This window comes from Monodon monoceros, unplaced genomic scaffold (assembly GCF_005190385.1).
Source record: "Monodon monoceros isolate NGI ecotype Baffin Bay Population unplaced genomic scaffold, NGI_Narwhal_1 Super_Scaffold_22, whole genome shotgun sequence".
NCBI lineage: Eukaryota > Metazoa > Chordata > Mammalia > Artiodactyla > Monodontidae > Monodon > Monodon monoceros.
The window spans coordinates 65,348,831-65,367,918 of record NW_021703779.1 but is presented as its reverse complement, the minus strand read 5'-3'; the positions used below and the strand labels follow the sequence as shown (position 1 = coordinate 65,367,918).

The following is a 19,088-nucleotide window of genomic DNA, read 5'->3' as shown; positions in this document are numbered from 1 at the left end:
TTCTATTTTGGATATACATTCCTTTGTATTATATTTTAGATTCCACACACAAGTGATATCATACAGTATTTGTCTTTCTCTATATAACTTATTTCACTAAGCATAATATTCACTGATATTCACTTTGCTGCAAAAGGCAGAATTTCATTCTTTTTTATGGCTAATATCCCATTGTATATATATATACCATATTTTCTTAATACAATCATCTTTTGGGCACTTGGAATGCTTCCATGTCTTGGCTATTGTAAATAGGGCTTCTAAGAACACGGGGGGGGGGGGGTGTATCTTTTAGAATTAGTCTTTTTTTCTAGATATATGCCCAGGAGTGGAATTGCTGAGTTATATAGTACCTCTATTTTTGGTATTTAAGGAACCTCTAAAATTATTTTCCATAGTGGCTGCCCCAATTTACGTTCCAACCAGCAGTGTAAAATGGTTCCCTTTTCTTCACATCCTGTCCAATATTTGTTACTTGTAAACGTTTTGATGATAGCCATTCTGACGGGTGTGAGGTGATATACCATTGTTTACATTGGCATTTCTCTGATAATTAACGATGTTGGACATCTTTTCATTTGTCTGTTAGCCATCTGTATGTCTTCTTTGGAGTAATGTCTGTTCAGGTCTTCTGCCCATTTTTTGATTGGATTTTTTTTTGATATGGATTTGCACGAGCTGCTCATGTATTTTGGATATTAACCCTTTATCGGTCACATAATTTGCAAATATATTCTTCATTCCATAAGTTGTCTTTTCATTTTGTCATTGGCTTCCTTTGCTGTACAAAAGCTCTTAAGTTTAATTAGGTCCCATTTGTTTACTTTTCATTTTATTTCTTTTGCCTTAAGAGACTGATCCAAAAAAATATATTGCTGCAGGTTATGTCAAGGAGTGTACTGCCTATATTCTCTTCTAGGAGTTTTATATTTCTGTTCTTACATTTAGGTCTTTAAATGATTTTTAGTTTATTTTTCTAGAAGGTGCAAGGGAATATTTTAATCTAATTGTTTTACATGTGACTATCCCATTTTCCCAGCACCACTTGTTGACGAGACTCTCTTTTCTCCATTGTATATATGTGCCTCCTTGTCGTAGATTAATTGACAATAGGGGTGAGGGATGTCTTATTTATTTTATACCTAGTAGTTTGTACTTATTCATCCCATTCTGCTATCTTGCCCCCTCCCCACACTTCTTCCAACAGCTGTTTTGTTCTCTGTAGCTATGAGTGTATTTATATTTTGTTATTTTTTTCATTTGTTTTATTTTTTAGATTCCACATATAAGTGAAAACATGCAGTATTTGACTTTCTCTGACTTAATTCACTAAGCATAATACCCATCCATGTTGTTGTAAATGGCAAAATTTAGTTTTTTTATGGCTGAGGAATATTCCATTTTATATATGTATATCACATCTTCTTTATCCATTCATCTGTTAATGGACACTTTGGTTGTTTCCATGTCTTGGCTATTGTACATAGTGTTGCTATGAACATTGGGGTGTATATACCCTTTCAGATTAATGTTTTCATTTATTTTGGATAATATCCAGGGGTGGAATTGCTGGATCATATGGTAAATCTATTTTTAATCTTCTGAGGAACCTCCATACTGTTTTCCATACAGGCTGTACCAATTTACATTCACACCAACAGTGAACTAGGGTTCTATTTTCTCCACATCCTTGCCAACATTTATTATTTGCTCTCTTTTGAAGATAGCCATTCTGACAGATTTAAGGTGATATCTCATTGTGGTTTTGATTTGCATTTCCCTAATGCTTTGTGATATTGAGCATCTTTTCATGTGCCTATTGAACATCTGTATGTCTTCTTTGGAAAAGTGGCTAATTGCATCTTCTGCACATTTTTTAATCGGTTTGCTTTTTGGGTATTGATATCTATATATTTTGGATATTAACCCCTTATCAGAAGTAACATTTGCAAATATCATCTCTCATTCTGTAGGTTTTCTTTTTGTTTTGTTGATGGTTTCCTTCACTGTGTAAAAGCTTTTGCATTTAGTTACATCCAATTTGTTTATTTTTTAATTTTGTTTCACCTGCTCAAGATGACAGATCCAAAAAATATTGCTAAGAATCATGTCAAAGACTGTACTGCCTATGTTTTCTTCTAGGAGTTTTATGATTTCTGGTCTTACACTTAGGTCTTTAATTCATTTTGAATTTATTTTTGTATATGGTGTTAGAAAATGTTCTATGGTTTCATTTTTATATTCTTATTTCATTTGGATAATTCTTTTTTTTTTCTTGTGGTATGCAAGCCTCTCACCGTTGTGGCCTCTCCTGTTGTGAAGCACAGGCTCCAGATACGCAGGCTCAGCAACCATAGCTCACGGACCTAGCTGCTCCGTGGCATGTGGGATCTTCCTGGACTGGGGCACGAACCTGTGTCCCCTGCATTGGCAGGCGGACTGTCAACCACTGCACCACCAGGGAAGCCTGGATAATTCTTTTAATAGAAAATCATCTATTTCAATGAATTTTAAAATTGATTTGCATTAGATATCATACCATTGCCTTACATTATCTTATGTTGGTTATTCAGTGCCCTTTTTATTTTCTACTATCTACATTATTGGTAATTCTAACCTTGGTCTCATAAGGTCACATTCATAATTACTGATTTATTCATCTCAGGTTTCCTATAAGATCTAGTATATAATCTAGTATATAATACATTCCATGGATGTTTCATAACCTATACTCCCTTTCTATGTGATGTAATGTCTACCAACTATCCATTATGCCTTACTGTCTTTTTTAGTGCATCTCAAAATGTTATTTGTTCTGAAGCAATTGTATTTTTCTTCATTTACCTAATTGCTGAGTCATGCTTTATAGTACTATTTTCTGATTAAAACCAATATGTATACTAAAGAAATTCTAGCAAATCAGACAAATTAAAATAGAAAATTATAACTATTCATAAGAAAGTTTACCAAAGATAACCAAATTTAATATTTCAGTGTTGTTTTTCTTTTATGCATTTGTATACAATTATGGCTGAGACCATTCATAATATCATATATTTATTTACAGTCATCTCCAAGGTTTGCTCCCACACAAGAGATTGAAATAAGCATTTAGAAAGAAGGTAGAGACAAAAATGAGTTTTTAGGATGTTGGAAAATGTGAACAAAATCCAAATGCATGTATCACAACATTCTGAGTGTATGATACATATTTTTTTATTAAAAGGGAAAAACACCTTAAAATGTAAATGCTTCCCATGAAATATATTTTACTGAATTAGGTTATAGACTAATGCTACAGTGATTAAACTCATGATCTCTGGACTCAGGCTTCCAGGATTATAAAATTCCCAGCCCTATCACTAATTATAAGCTGTATATCCTTGACCAAATTACATAACCTCTCTATCTTGTGTTTTTTGTTTTGTTTTTTGTAATCTAGCAAATGAGGATAATTATCATACCTATCATGGAATTGTGAGGATTGTGACAAACCATATAAAGCCCCTCACATTCTTATATTTTATCATTATTTCTCAAGACCTGTTAGATATAAGGTATTTTATTTTCATAATTCTTATGATCCACCTCCTCACCCACCACACAAAAGTGCATTCAAGTTCCTCCATATTATAGGCCTCTATTTTTTAAATTGACATATAACTGAAAAACAACATTATATTAGTTTCAGGTGTACAACATAGTAATTCAATATTTGTATATATTGCAAAATTTTCACTACAATACGTCTAGTTAACATTCTTCATCATATATAGGTACAAAATTTTTTTCTTGTGATGAGAACTTTTAATATCTACTTTCTTAGCAACTTTAAAATATTCAATATGGTATTGTGCACCATAATTACTGTGCTGTACATTACATCCCCATGACTTATATATTTTATAACTGGAATTTTTTACCTTTTGCCTCCTGTCACCCATTTCATCAATCCTTCATTCTTACCCCACCCTCACCTCTGGCAAACACCATTCTGTTCTCTATAATTATAGCTTTTTTTTTTTGGAGGGGTGTCCTAATATGAGATCATATAGTATTTGTTTTTCTCTATCTCACTTATACTAAGCATAATGTCCTCAAGTTTCATCCATGTTGGTGCAAATGGCAAGATTTCATTGTTTTTATTATGTCTTAATAATATATATTTCTCACATTTTATTCATTAATCTGTCAATGGACATTTAGGTTGTTTCCATACCTTCACTATTGTAAATCATGATGCAGTGACCATGAAGGTGCATATATACTTTCCAGTTATTGTTTTTATCTTCTTCAGATAAGTATGCAGAAGTAGAATTGCAGAAGCCACAGTACTTCTATTTTTAAATTTTTGAGGAACTTCCATACTGTTTTCCATAGTGGCTCAACCAATTTACATTCTCACCAATAGTGTACTATGATTCCCTTTTCCACACATCCTTGCCAATACTTGTTATTTCTTGTATTTTTGATAATAACCATTATAATAAGTGTGAGGTGATATCTCACTGTGGTTTTGATTTGCATTTCACTGATGATGAGTGATGTTCAGCATCTGTTCATGTAACTGTTGGCCATTTGTATGTTTTCTTCAAAAAAATGTCGACCCAGATCCTCTGCCCATTTTAAGATTGGATAATTTGGGGTTTATTTGCTACTGAGTTGTATGAGTTTTTAAATATATATTTGGATATTAACTGCTTATCAAATACATGATTTTCAAATGTTTTTTTTTCCCATTCTGTAGGTCATCTTTTCATTTTGTCACTGGTTTCCTTTGCTGTGCAAATCTTTTAAGTTTGATTAGGTCCCATTTGTTTATTTGTGATTTTATTTATTTTCCCTTGGGAGACTGATCTATGAAAATATTGCTATGATTTATGTCAAAGAGTGTTCTGTCTATATTATCTTCTAGGAGTGTTATGGTGTCATGTATTACATTTAGGTCTTTAAACCATTGAGCTTATTTTTGTATACAGTGTGAGAGAATGTTCTAATTTCATTGCTTTACTTTTGTATCTTCAGCTTTCCCTGCACAAATATTAAAGAAACTGTGTTTTCTCCATTGTATATTCTTGCCCCTTTGTTGTAGATTAATTGACCATAGATGCATGGGTTTATTTCTGGGCTCTCTACTATGTTCCACTGATCTATGTGCCTGTTTTTGTGCCAGTACCATGCTGTTTTACTATAGCATTGTAGTATAGACTGAAGTCTCAAAAGGCCATACCTCCAGCTTTGTTCTTTTTTCTCAGGAGTGATTTGGCAATTATGGGTCTTTTGTGGTTCTATATAAATTTTAGGATTGTTTGTTCTGTTTCTGTGAAAAATATCATGGGTATTTGGAAGGGTTTGCATTAAATCTGTTGATTGCTTTGGGTAGTATGGTCATTTTAACACTATTAATTCTTCCAATTCATGAGCATGGGATATCTTTCCATTTCTATGAATGAACTTCAATTTCCTTATCAATATTTTTTAGTTTTCAGAGCATAGGTCTTTCACCTCCTTCACATGATGTATGTTTCTAGAAATTTGTCCATTTCTTCTAGGTGGTCCAATTTGTTGGCATAAAATTGTTCATAGTATTCTCTTAGGATTCTTTGTATTTCTGTGTTATTGGTTGTAATTTCTCCTCTTTCACTTTTTGTTTATTTGAGTCCTCCTTTATTCTTCTTAGTGAACCTATCTAAAGGTTTGCCAATTTTATCTTTTCAAAAAACCAACTCTTGGTTTTATTGATTCTTTTCCATTGTGTTTTTTATTTCTATTTCATTGATTTCCTCTGTGATCTTTATCATTCCCTTTATTATGTAGACTTTGGGCTTTGTTTTTTCTTCCTTTTCAATTCTTTTATGTGGTAAGTTGGGTTGTTTATTTGAGATTGTTCTTATTTCTTGAGGAAGGTTTGTATTCCTATGAACTTTCCCTTTTAGAACTGTTTTTGCTGCATCCCACAGATTTTGTAAAGTGTTTCCTTTTTGTTTTCCTCAAGGTATTGTCTTATTTCTTCTTTGATTTTGCCATTGACTTATAGGTTTTTTAGTAGCATTTTGCTTAATCTCCACATGTTTGTTCTTTTCCTGTTTTTTCTTTCTGTAGTTGACTTCTAGTTTCATACAACTGTGGTAAGAAAAGTTGCTTAATATAATTTCTATCTTCTTATCTTAAATTTGTTGAGGTTTGCTTTGTGATCTGCTATGTGGTCTATCTTACCGAACATTCCTTACACACTTAAAAAAGGTATATTCTGGTTTTTTTGGATATAGTGTCCTTTAGATATCAATTAAGTCCAATTTGTCTATTGTGTCATTAGGACCTCTGTTGCCAATTGATTTTCTGTCTGCATGATCTGTCCATTGATGTCAGCAAGAATTAAAGTCTCTTACTATTATTGTATTCCTGTCAATTTCTCCCTTTATGTCTGTTAGTATTTGCTTTCTATACTTAGGTGCTCCTATATTGGGTGTGTTTATGGTAATGAGTGTTATTATCCTCTCCTTGTATTGATGTCTTTATCATTATATAATGCCTCTCTTTGTTTTTCTTTATAGCATTTGTTTTAAAGTTTATTTCATCTGATATGAGTATTGCTACCCCCATTTTCTTGTCATTTCCATTTGCATGAAGTACCTTTTCCTATCCCCTCCCCTTAAGTCTGTGTATGTCTTTCACACTGAAGTGAATCTCTTATAGGCAGCATATTATATCTTTTTTTTAAATCCAATGCTCAGTCTTTTAATCTGAGCATTTAAAGTAATTATTGAGTGGTATGTATGAATTGCCATTTTAACCCTTTTTTTCCAGTTGTTTCTGTAGTTCTTCTTTGTTCATTTTTTACTCTTTTTTGTTTTAACTTTTGTGTTTTGATGATTTTCTTTTGTATTATGCTTTAATTTCTTTTTTGTTTTTGTGTATCTACTGTATGTTTTTTATTTGTGGTTACCATGGAGTTCAAGTATGTTTACCCATAACTATATCTACTTGCTTTAAACTGTCATTCAAGTTTAAATACTTTCTAAAATATCTATGGTTTTATATACCACTCCCCTACATTTTGTGATTTTGATGTCCTATTTTATATCTTCATGCTTATCCTTTTTCTGTTTGTTGTAGTTATAATTGCTTTTACAATTTTTTGATTGTTTTTTTTAATCTATGTAGTAGCTTAGTTAAGTGATCTCCAATTCTTACTATATATTTGCCTTTTCTATTGTGATTTTCTCCTTTCTATAAATTCTTGTTTCTTTCCTACTTAGAGAAGATCCTTTAATATTTCTTTTAGGTTAGGCTTAGTATTGCTGAATTTTTGCTTGTTTGAGAAATTCTTTACCTCTCCTTCTATCCTAAATGGTAATTTTGCTAGGTAGAGTATCCTACGTTGTAGATTTTCCCCTTTCAGCACTTTGAATATATCATGCCACTCCCTTCTGGCATGAAAAGTTTCTGCAGAGAAATCAGCTGAAAACCTTATGGGATTCCCTTGTAACTGATTCTTTTCTTTTCTCTTGCTGCCCTTAGAAACCTCTCTTTATTTTTAATTTTACCATTTTAATTATGATATGTCTTGGTGTGGGTCTGTTTGGGTTCATCCTGTTTGGGACTCTCCGTGTTTCCTGTACCTGGATATCTGTTTCGATTTTTACACTTGGGGTGTTTTCATCCATAATTTCTTCAAATACGTTTTCAATTCCCTTCTCTCTCTCTCTCTGCACTTTATGGAGCACTTATTATGTGTAGGTTAGCACATTTCATATTATCCCATCAATTTTGTATGTTGCTTTCTTTTTCTTTTTTCATTTTTCTTTGTGTCTACTAATCTGATTGTGTGGTTTCCATTATTCTAACTTCCAGATCATTTATTCATTCTCCCATGTCATTTAGTCTTCTATTCATTACTTCCAGATTGTTTTTTATCTCAGTGATTGAATTGTCTTTATTTGATTGATTCATCTTTATAGTTTCTAGTTTCTTGTTACAGTAATCTTTCTTAATTCAGTTAGAATTTTAATACCACCTGTTTGAACTCAGTGTATGGTCAATCAATGATGTCTGTTTATTTATTTATTCTTTCAGGGCATTTTTCTTACTATTTTAATTGGGAGTGGTTCTTCTACCTTTTCGTTTTACTTAACTTTCTCTGTCTCTATGAATTTAAGAGAAACAATTATCAATTGTGGTCTCAAAGGGGTGTTTTTATGTGAGAACATTCCTATGTAGGCTCTGTGTGTCCAGTGTCTTTGGTGTGAGAGCTGATTTTGATATGGATGTCAGCCACATCTTTCCTCAGAGTGTTCTGGCCACTATCATTTTGATAGTGGCTGTGGTTGGTGTTGGAAGATCTAAAGCCTATGCAGTGAATGAGGTCGGACTTCTATGCTCCATGGCTGTTGCCACCCTTTCAGGGGTGGGGTCTGGTCTTCTGCCCTTGGATCAGAAGCTCTGATTTTCAGGCTCAATCAGACATCATTCCCCTTTATTGAGTGGCCTGCCCCAAAGGAGGAGAGTGCTGAAGCAAGTGAGGCCAGTGCACTCAGATAAGACTGATTTACCACCTTTATAGGTATTCATGGCTCTGCTCAGATGCAGCCAAAGGTTACATATCTTCCCCTGTTGTAGTTGTTCCAAATCTAGTGCAAGGCTGTGGTGTGGAGTGGGCAGGACTGGAGTATTTGCTAGGTGGGAACTTGGGATTGTAGCTGCAGATATTGAAGTGACCTCATAGATCTGGGTTGCCTCTGTGGCAGTCTTTTCCTAGGACCTATCTGCCCAGATGTAGTGCCAAGATGTGGTGTGGAGTGGGTGAGGCCAGAACACTTGCTTAGCTAGGAAACAGACTGCAGTGTGATTGTCATGGTGGCTCCCATGTTGCTACCCATGTAACTGCCAACAATGACCACTGCTCCTCTACCTGGACCACATCCAAGTCTCCCAGGACTTTTGTGTCTCTAGATCAAGTCTTCTCCTAAGACCTGTTTGCTTCAGATCCAGCACCAAGCTGTAGTGTGGAGTGGGTGGGGCCAGAGCACTCAATAGGCTGGGAGATAAAAAATGCTGGTCGCAGGGATTCTAGAGGCACCACCCAAGTAAGTACTGACAATGGCCGCTGCAGCCCCACCTTGACCACACACCAGACCCTCAGACCATTTCTGCATTGCTAGTCTTTTCCCAGGGTCCAGCTGCCCTAGATCCAGCACCAAGCTGTGGTGTGGAATGAGTGAGGCCAGGGTGTTAACCTGGCTTGTATTGAGGAGTGTGTCAAGGTGGCATCTGGCAGTGCAGAGCTCTCTCCACACTGTTTGTTGGCAAGTCAGCACCCATGCACTCTTCATGAGTAGAATCTAGTCTTCTCCAGCCCCCCCCCCCCTTTTTTTTGTGGTATGCGGGCCTCTCACTGCTGTGGCCTCTCGTGTTGCAGAGCACAGGCTCCAGATGCACAGGCTCAACGGCCATGGCTCATGGGCCCAGCCGCTCCATGGCATGTGGGATCCTCTCGCACTGGGACACGAACCAGTGTCCCCTGCATCGGCAGGCAGACTCTCAACCACTGCACCACCAGGGAAGCCCCTCCAGCCCTTTCATTTGTCCCAGCATCCAAGGAGGTTTGCCTCCTCTGTGTAGGACCCCAGGACTGAGACACCCAGTGTGTGGCTCAACCTATTCACTCCCCAGGACGAGTGTCTGCCTGTGCAGACTTTCTCTTCCTTTCATATCCCTTCCAGGGGCAGAGGTCCTGATGCTATGCCTTTTTTCCTTTCTGCCTGGTTATGTGGAAATCCTTCTTGCAGATTTGATTGTATAGTTTTTCTGCCAGTTTCCAGTTAGTTTTCCATGAGAATTTTTCCACATGTCAATGTGTTTTTGATGTGTTTGTGGGGAGAGGTGAGTTTCATGTCCTTCTACTCTGCCATCCAGATCCAATCTCACATTCAAGTCTATAATTCATTTTGAGTTAGGTTTCACAAATGCCATTGGAATTTTGATAGGGCTTGTACTGAATCTGTAGATTGCTTTGGGTAGTACAGACATTTACACAATATTGATTCTTCTAATCTATTAGCATGGAATATCTTTCCAATTATATGTGTCTTCTTCAAGTTTTTGTTAATGTTGTTTCATCAGTATCTTATAGGTTTCAGAATAGAGGTCTTTCACTTCCTTGGTTAATTTTATTCCTAGACATCTTATTATTTTTGATGAGATTGTAAATGTTATTGTTCTCTTAATTTCTCTTCCTTATAATTCATTATTAACTCATGGAAATGCAACCAATTTTTGTGTATTGATTTTGTATGTTGCAACTGTACTGAATTTATTAATTCTAACGGTTTAGGGTGGAGACTTTAGGGTTTTTCTTGTCTTGTTCTTGATCTTAGAAGAAAAGATTTTAGCTCTTCATCATTGAGTATGATGTTAGCTGTAGGATTGTCATATATGGCCTTTAGTATGTTGAAGCACATTCCCTCTATACCCATTTTGTTGAGAGTTTTTATTATAAATTGAGTTTTATTTTGTCAAATACTTGTTTCTGCATCTATTGAGTTGATCATAAGATTTTTATCCTTCATTTATTAATGTGGTGTATCTCATTGATTTGCAAACTTTGAACCAACCTTGCATCCCTGGCATAAATCCCACTTGATCATGTTGTGTGATGCTTTTAATGTGCTGTTAAATATGGTTTGTTAGTATTTTGTTAAGGATTTTTGCATTTATGCTTATTATATACATTGGCCTGTAATTTTCTTGTGGCTTCCTTGTATGTTCTTGGTATCAAGGTAAAGCTCACCATGTAAAATGGGTTTGGAAATGTTCCCTTCACTTCTATTTTTTGGAAGAGTTTGAGAAGTATAAACATTAACTCTTCTTTGAATGTTTGGTAGAATTCGTCAGTGAAGCAATATCTTCCTGGACTTTTATGTGTTGGGAGGTTTTTGATTACTGCTTCAATCTCCTAACTAGTAATTATCTATCATATTTTCTATTTCTTCATGATTTAGTTGTGGGTGATTGTTTAATTCTAGGAATGTATTTCTTCTAGGTTGTCTGGTTTGTTGGTATAAGTATCCATAATAGTATGTTCTGATCTTTTGTATTTCTGGGGTATCAGTTGTAGCATTTCCTGCTTCATTTCTGATTCTATTTATTTGAGTTCTCTTTCTTTTTTTCTTGGTGTGTCAGTTTTGTTTATCTTTCAAAGAACCAGCTTTTGGTTTAATTATTTTTTTATTTTCTTTTTTAGTTTCTACTTTATTTATGTTATGATCTTTTTTTATTATTTCCTTTCTTGTACAAACTTTGGACTTCATTTGTTTTTTTTTCTAATTCTTTGAGGTGTAAATTTATATTGTTTATTTGAGATTTTTCTTGTTTCTTGAGGTAAAAATGTATTGCTATGAGCTTCCCTGTTTGAACTACTTATTCATATCTCATAAATTTTGATATATTTTATTTACAAGTTTATTTGTCACAAGGTATTTTTTGACTCCTCTTTTGAAGTCTTCATTGACTCATAGGTTGTTCAGTATTACATAGTGTAATCTCCACGTATTTTTAATTTTCTGGTTTTCTTCTTGTAACTAATTTCTAGTCTCATACCTTTGAGGTGGAAAAAGATGTTTGATATGATTTCAATATTCTTAAGTATGTTAATACTTGTTTTGTGGCCTAACTTATGATCTAGCCTGGAGAATGTTCTGTGTGCACTAAAAATGTTTATTTTGTTGCTTTTGGATGAAATGTTCTGTATATAACTGTTATGTCTGACAGGTCTAAAGTGTCCTCTAAAGACAATGTTTCCTTACTGATTTTTTGGCTACATGATCTACCCATTGAAGTAAGTGGAGTATTAAAGTCTCCTATTATTATTGTTTTATTTTCCATTTCTCCCTTTAATTCTGTTAATATTTGCTTTATTTATTTAGGTGATCCTAAGTTAGGTGAATTAATATTTACAAATGTTATATACTCTGGTTAGAGTTACCCCTTTATCATTATGTAATATCCTTCTTTCCCTCTTACAGAAATCTTTGTTTTAATGTTTATTTTTGACCAATATAAGTAGAGCTACCCCAGCAACCTTTGGTTTCCATTTGCATGGAGTATTTTTCCACTCCTTCACTTTCAGTCTGCATATGTTCTTACATATGAAGTGAATCTCTTATAGTCAGCATGGATTTATTTTTCTTAACATCTTTATTAGAGTATAATTTCTTTACAATGGTGTGTTAGTTTCTGCTTTATAACACAGTGAATCAGTTATACATATACATATATACCCATATCTCTTCCCTCTTGGGTCTCCCTCCCTCCCACCCTCCCTATCCCACCACTCTAGGGGGTCACAAAGCACCGAGCTGATGTCCCTGTGTTATGTGGCTGCTTCGCACCAGCTATGTATTTTACATTTGGTAGTGTATATATGTCCATGCCACTCTCTCACTTTGTCCCAGCTTACCCTTCCCCCTCCCTGTATCCTCAAGTCCATTCTCTAGTAGGTCTGCATCTTTATTCCCGTCTTGCTCCTAGGTAATTCAAGACCATTTTTTGTTGTTGTTTTTTAGATTCCATATATATGTGTTAGCACATGGTATTTGTTTTTCTCTTTCTGACTTACTTCATTCTGTATGGCAGACGCTAGGGCCATCCACCTCACTACAAATAACTCAATTTCGTTTCTTTTTATGGCTGAGTAATATTCCATTGTATATATGTGCCACATCTTCTTTCTCCATTCGTCTGCTGATAGACACTTAGGTTGCTTCCATGTCCTGGCTATTGTAAATAGAGTTGCAATGAACAGTGAGGTACATAACTCTTTTTGAATTATGGTTTTCTCAGGATATATGCCCAATAGTGGGATTGCTGGGTCATAAGGTAGTTCTATTTGTGTTTTTTTAAGGAATCTCCATACTGTTCAATATAGTGGCTGTATCAACTTACATTCCCACCAACAGTGCAAGAGGGTTCCCTTTTCTCCACACCCTCTCCAGCATTTATTGTTTCTAGACTTTTTGATGATGGCCATTCTGACCAGTGTGAGATGATATATCATTGTAGTTTTGATTTGCATTTCTCTAATGATTAATGATGTTGAGCATTCCTTCATGTGTTTGTTGGCAATCTGTATATCTTCTTTGGAGAAATGTCTATTTAAGCTTTCTGCCCATTTTTGCATCAGGTTTTTTTTTGTTTCATATTGAGCTACATGAGTTGCTTGTAAATTTTGGAGATTAACCATGTGTCAATTGCTTCATTTGCAAATATTTTCTCCCATTCTGAGGGCTTTTTTTTCGTAATGTTTATGGTTTCATTTGCTGTGCAAAAGTTTTAAGTTTCATTAGGTCCCATTTGTTTATTTTTGTTTTTATTTCCATTCCTCTAGGAGGTGAGTCAAAAAGGATCTTGCTGTGATTTATGTCATAGAGTGTTCTGCCTATGTTTTCCTCTAAGAATTTGACAGTGTCTGGCCTTACATTTAGGTCTTTAATCCATTTTAAATTTATTTTTGTGTATGGTGCTAGTGAGTATTCTAATTTCATTATTTTACATGTAGCTGTCCAGGTTTCCCAGCATCACTTATTGAAGAGGCTGTCTTTTCTACACTGTATATTCTTGTTTCCTTTGTCAAAGATAAGGTAACCATATATGCGTGGGTTTATCTCTGGGCTTTCTATCCTGTTCCATTGATCTATATTTCTGTTATAGTGCCAGTACCATACTGTCTTGATTACTGTAGCTTAGTAGTATAGTCTGAAGTCAGGGAGCCTGATTCCTCCATCTCCATTTTTCTTTCTCAAGATTGCTTTGACTCTTTGGGATCTTTTGTGTTTCCATATGAATTGTGGAATTTTTTGTTCTAGTTCTGTGAAAAATGCCATTGGTTGTTTGGTACGGATTGCATTGAATCTGTAGATTTCTTCTGGTAATATAATCATTTTCACAATGTTGATGCTTCCAATCCAAGAATGTGGTATATCTCTCTATCTATTTGTATCATTTTAAATTTTTTTATCAGTGTCTTATCATTTTCTGCATACAGGTCTTTTGTCTCCTTAGGTAGCTTTATTCCTAGGTATTTTATTCTTTTTGTTGCAATGGTAAATGAGAGTGTTTTTGTAATTTATCTTTCAGATTTTTCATCATTAGTGTATAGTAATACAAGAGATTTCTGTGCATTAATTTTGTATCCTGCTACTTTACCAAATTCATTGATTAGCTCTAGCAGTTTTTTGGTAGCATCTTTAGGATTCTCTATGTATAGTGTCATGTCATCTGCAAACAGTGACAGCCTTACTTCTTCTTTTCCAAGTTGGATTCCTTTCATTTCTTTTTCTTCTCTTATTGCTGTGTCTAAAACTTCCAAAACTATGTTGAATAATAGTGGTGAGAGTGGGCAACCTAGTCTTATTCCTGATCTTAGTGGAAATGATTTCAATTTTTCACCATTGAGGATGATGTTGGCTGTGAGTTTGTCATATATGTCCTTTGTTATGTTGAGGTAAGTTCCCTCTATGCCTACATTCTGGAGGGATTTTATCATAAATGGGTGTTATACCCTGAGAAAACCGTAATTCAAAATGAGTCATGTATCAAAATGTTCATTGCAGCTCTATTTACAATAGCCAGGACATGGAAGTAAGCTAAGTTTCCATCAACAGATGAATGTACCCATGTGGCACATGGGTGGAATGTGGAAGGTGTGGCACATATATAGTGGAATATTACTCAGCCATAAAAAGAAAAGAAATTGAGTTATTTGTAGTGAGGTGGATGGACCTAGAGTCTGTCGTACAGAGTGAAGTAAGTCAGAAAGAGAAAAACAAATACCGTATGCTAACACATATATATGGAATCTAAACAAAAAGGAAAAATAAAGGTCATGAAGAACCTAGGGGCAAGACGAAAATAGATGCAGACCTACTGGAGAATGGACTTGAGGATACATGAAGGGGGAAGGGTAAGTTGGGACAAAGTGAGAGAGTGGCATGGATATATATATCCTACCAAATGTAAAATAGATAGCTAGTTGGAAGCAGCCATATAGCACGGGGAGATCAGCTCGGTGCTTTGTGACCAGCTAGAAGGGTGGGATAAGGAGGGTGGCAGGGAGAGAGATGCAAGAGGGAAGAGATATGGGGATATATGTATATGTATAACTGATTCATTTCATTATAAAGCAGAAACTAACACACCACTGTAAAGCAATTATACTCCAATAAAACGTTAAAAAATAAAAATATATGTTAAAAAATGAAAAGATGCCATCTGCCAAAAAAGATAAGGAAAAGAAAAAAAGATAAGAAAAGAAGATAGAAGAAAGTAAAATGAAAGCCAAAAAGAAAAAATATATAAAGAAAAGCAAAGTGAAAAAAAAAGAAGATTTTTTTTTAAAGGAAGAAGAAAAAGAAAAAATCACATGGCTCCTGCTTTAGCAAGGCAAAGGAAGAGCATTGAAGATGATATCTACCAGTCTCCATCTCCAGAGAATATCCAAGCAGGACCCTCAGACTGATTTTTTAAAATTTGCAACTGGGTCCCTTTCACAGAAAGTCTAAGCACTTTTCAAAGGGCTGTTTCTGTGCTGGGCCCTGGAGCAGGTGAGATATATGTGAGGCCTTTAAGAGTCATTTTTAAGTTCACCATATCCCCACTGATGTTGTGGGCTTGAGTGCTGTTGGTCTTGAAAGCCTGATGTTTGGCAGGGGCTCATCTCTCAGATGTGAGTATTAAACGTTGGGGTGCCCAACGTCAGATACAGACCCTTTGCTCCTCAAGATGAATATTTGTGTTTTGAATTCCCTCCTGATTGTGGGTCACCATAGATGGGGTGGGGTTTATGAGGAGGCTGTGTCTTAGCCTTTCCTACCTTCTTCAATGTGGTTTTTGTCTCACTCTTCAATGTGAAGTGGTTCCTCCACTGGGTTTTTTGGCTTTTTTCAAAGGAAACTCTTCAGCATATATTTATAGATTTGGTGTGTCCCTAGGATGAGGTGAGTTCAGGGACTTGAACCAGAACTAGGCTTCTACATAGCCTCATTACAGCCTCATTACTTATTGCTCCCTCATATAGTTCTAGCCAAACTATAGTATTCAGTATTAGTCACCTTCCAGTTTTTTTCTCTTTCCTTCCTTGGCTCAGGAGGATTTCCAATAAGAATGCTTACTCTTCTTTGGTATTTAAAAACAATTTTCAAACTTTTCTATCGTGTAAGACCAAGTTCAAATGCAATTTCTCAGGTCAAGGAAATCTGCCCCCCCTCAACTCCAGAAGATCAGGAAATCTGCTAGTCTATGATAACAGCTTCTGAAAGTTTGCTACTCTCCATCTTTCTCCTTAGTAACCAGTTTGAAATTCAGCTTCTGTAAACCAATTTTTCCCTCCCTACTTTACAAATTCTGCACAGTTTACTTGGACAAAGTAATACCTGTATTAAAAAAGGAAACTTGGGCTTCCCTGATGGTGCAGTGGTTGACAGTCCGCCTGCCGATGCAGGGGACACAGGTTCGTGCCCCGGTCCTGGAGGATCCCACATGCCGCAGAGCGGCTGGGCCCGTGAGCCATGGCCGCTGAGCCTGCGCGTCCGGAGCCTGTGCTCCGCAACGGGAGAGGCCACAACAACGAGAGGCCCGGGTACCGCAAAAAAAAAAAAAAAAAAAGAAATAAGGAAACCTATTTCCTGTTCCAAAAACAAAATTGTGGTTAATTATTGAAATGTCAGGAATTGAAAATAACTTAATTATTCATTGGTGGTAAATTTGGAACTTTGTGAGATTAATTAACTCTTTCAAAGCCTTAGAGAATAGTAGCATACTTTTACTTGTAATTACATATTGTGTTTCTAATGTACTTAAAGGCACAGTATTACCTCTAAAGAGTTAATATGACACCCAAACTACTTACTAGTTAAAAGAGGAATGTGGTTTAAAATTTCTATTTAAGCAGTACCTTACTTTTATGGTGGGTTACATTCCTGGAAAACACACAAAAGCATGTGAGGAGAAACTGATTTTCTTATAGAAGCAATTTTATAATAAGTGAGTTCAATTTTCAAATAAGAGAATGATGCTTAATATTTTTTTATAAAAATGACCTCATGTTCCATAAAGAGTATCTATCAATTTAATCTATGATAAATGCTATATCTATAGTCTGTACTAGTAATTAAAGTTTTCTAAAAGTAAACAGCATAACCAATCATGCATAAACTGTATTTAAGATCATATAGATTATTGTACAACTTTACTATATTCCTCAAAATCCCTTTCTTTTTTTAAACCAAAACTATCACAAAACTAAAGAGTATTTCATTAAGGTTATGAGATTCTGAATGGTTAATAATTGGATTGTGACACACGTCTTACAGAGATTTTTGGGAAATGTACAGCTTTTTTAGTTGACTTCTTGAAAAGCTGATTCAAGGATATATGTCTGTTATCCTCTTTGTCACACAGAATGTCCTTGCCCAAATTGGTCATTGTAATACCTTAAAGTAGCCTCACCTATTTCTTGAACTCTTATTTCATTAGATCAAGCACTGTTACCTTTCCCTCTAACATTATATAAGGCAATCCAGCCTTTAAAATTCAAGAACAAATCATTGCTTGTTTTGAAGTTATCTTTTTCTCTCTCATTACAATAGAGATTCACATGTCAGAAAAGGCCCAAAGATTCCTCTTTAATGGTGGACAGATGAAATTTAATTTGGTCACAAACCCACACATCTGGTGCTTGAAGCACAGCCTCTTGTCAACAACGTGAAAGGAGGGAATATGAAGTGTGACTATTTGGAACTGAGGTTCCTTTTGTTCACAAAGATAACAGGATGTATAGTTCCAAGTGGGTTTCTTTCACAATAATCTCCTTAGAGTAGGGTTGCCTATGAATATCTGGAAACCCTCTTTAGGCTATGCCTTTAGATTCTGGTTAATAAAGTACACACAAAAAAAGTTTCATTACTTTATAATTACAGAACTCTCTTCTTCCCTAGAAAACTTATGTTTTTTTTTCCTTTTAATTCCTCCTTTTTCAGTTGTCCCTACTTCCTCTTCCATAGACATTGTATTCAAATGGATATCTGAGGACTACCACTTCCCTTCTCCTCCCTGTACACCAAGTGTCTATGCTACTTAAACTGCAGGAATAAAAAAACTGAGAGTGATGATGGGCTTCCCTGGTGGCGCAGTGGTTGAGAGTCTGCCTGCCGATGCAGGGGACATGGGTTCATATCCCAGTCCGGGAAGATCCCACATGCCGCAGAGCGACTAGGCCCGTGAGCCATGGCCGCTGAGCCTGCGTGTCCGGAGCCTGTGCTCCGCAACGGGAGAGGCCACAACAGTGAGAGGCCCGTGTACCACACACACACAAAAATAATAATAATAAATAAAAAATGAGAGTGATGGATTGAGCTTCATAAATGCCAACCCAAGAATCTGAGGATTGCTTGCATTTAAAACCTCCATAGTAATTCTGAAACAGTAGCCATAACCTTTAAAAAAAAATGAAGATAAGATTTCCAGAAAGAGGACATAAACTATTCTGCCATTCATTTATGATGTGATAATATTATGCTTCCAAAACAATTCTGTAAGCTCTGCTCACAGAGAAGTTTCTTAATAAACACAAATCTGTTCAGAGCGATGCATAGTAATGTTTAAGAAGAAAGGTTGGTTGAACTCAAAAAAATCTAAATTTTACAGAATGCTTATTTTCCAGCCTTATAGATTTTTTTTTCTTTCTTCCATTTATGGGTTTATATTACCAACATTAAGACTTAAGTATATTTTGTGTTAATAATGAACTACTTGTGTGTCCTATGCCCCTGATCATCAGGACTCTGTAGTTTGGGACAGTATTAGAAAAATCTATGTATTTTTTGATACCTTGCAACCTGAAGCCTGACACACCATCCCCACAAGCCACAGACTTTTCAAATAATCTTCGAAAAATTGTATAGAAATGATCTTGGTCTTGGATGGCTTAAATTTGGTCTGTGTTTTCACCATTCAAACCAAGTTTAGCATTAACCTAGTGAATAATAACACAAATAGAGGTAATAATTTAAGCATATGTCGTGTATTCAGGACAA

At 35.4% G+C, this 19,088-nt stretch overlaps 1 protein-coding gene across 1 annotated transcript in view; it reads right to left on the bottom strand.

Annotated features, from left to right (window-relative positions):
* The window catches only part of LOC114905600 (putative P2Y purinoceptor 10), a 193,776-nt gene that overhangs the window by 146,756 nt on the left and 27,932 nt on the right, over window positions 1–19,088 (bottom strand).